Raw genomic sequence first — 1308 nt, 5'->3', positions numbered from 1 at the left:
ACTCTTTCCGCGGTAAATTATGCCTGTTCTTTGATGCGGCGGCGATTTCGGCGCTGATCCGTAACCAAGATCGATACGAAATTCACATAACGATTCCGAAATAATCTCTTCAATCTTTTTGTGTTTCTTACCCGTACAGCCCTTATCGAGCTGCAGAAGAGACCCGGCTTAACATCCTGGCTACAGATACCGTCGCCGATTCTCAGCCAGTTAATATCGCAACAGTAGTCGCCCACCACATCCATCCTCAGTTCCCATAATGGCATATCCGAGTTGCACAACGGGTTCAGAACTCTATCTTACATTTGTCTGTGGAAAAGGAGAAGGTATAATGGTTTCCGCATTCTGCACTCAGTTTTATATGACGGAGCTACTGTACTATACTCGGAAGAACACACATGCTGTAATGCAAGTATCTCCTCTATACTGAATCTCTAACATACCAGTCGAAAAACGAAATTACCGGTATCTGCTCTGGAAGAAAGAAAAATATGTGAAATTTGGGATTAAAAAAAAGTGCTCTCCAGGATTGGAACATCCTCACAGTCTATGAATGGAGCATAGCGCCACGTGCATTAACAAAGCTACGAATTCGGCATTCCACTTGTCATGCTGCACAATTACGTGATATACGAGAGAGACGAAGTTTATCTTTGTGGGTTCCTAGAACGCAAAATATTGGTTCTAATGACCATTTTAAGATTAATTTTCGGTGGTTTTCCAAACTCATCTAGTTATATATTGACCCGAGGTACAATTCACATAATAAAGCTAAAAATTTTGCTTTCTGGAGGCATTTTGTTCAGTTTCACTTGTGCCAATCGACACTAGGCCAACGGCCTTGCCTCAGTGGTAGCACCGGTTTCCGTCAAATCACCGAAGTTAAGCGCTGTCAGGCTGGGCTAGCACTTGGATGGCTGACCGTCCGGTCTGCCGAGCGCTGTTGGCAAGCGGGGTGCACTCAGCCCTTGTGAGAGAAACTGAGGAGCTACTTGATTGAGAAGTAGCGGCTCCGGTCTCGGAAACTGAACTAGGGCTGGGAGAGCGGTCTGCTGACCACATACCTCTCCATATCCACATCCACTGACATCTGTGGGCTGATGATGACATGGCGGCCGGTCTGTACCTTTGGGCCTTCAAGTTCTGTTCTGGAGGTGTTTAGTTTCTTAGTTTCTAGATAACAGAAAGCTGGAAGATGGTGCAATAAATTCACACTGATGAGCCAAAACATGACAATGGCCACAGCAACGTTGGATGCCGTATTGTCTCGTTGCGGGCGGTGGACGGGGGGTGTCACGTGATACTGTA

The 1308-nt window shown here is 46.0% G+C and overlaps 1 pseudogene; it reads left to right on the top strand.

Annotated features, from left to right (window-relative positions):
• The first annotated feature begins 831 nt into the window (after positions 1 to 831).
• Positions 832 to 949, top strand: LOC126459147 (5S ribosomal RNA; annotated as a pseudogene).
• Positions 950 to 1308: the final 359 nt, after the last annotated feature.

The sequence above is a fragment of the Schistocerca serialis genome, chromosome 2 (assembly GCF_023864345.2).
Source record: "Schistocerca serialis cubense isolate TAMUIC-IGC-003099 chromosome 2, iqSchSeri2.2, whole genome shotgun sequence".
Lineage (NCBI taxonomy): Eukaryota > Metazoa > Arthropoda > Insecta > Orthoptera > Acrididae > Schistocerca > Schistocerca serialis.
This window is presented reverse-complemented; position numbering and strand designations above follow the sequence as displayed.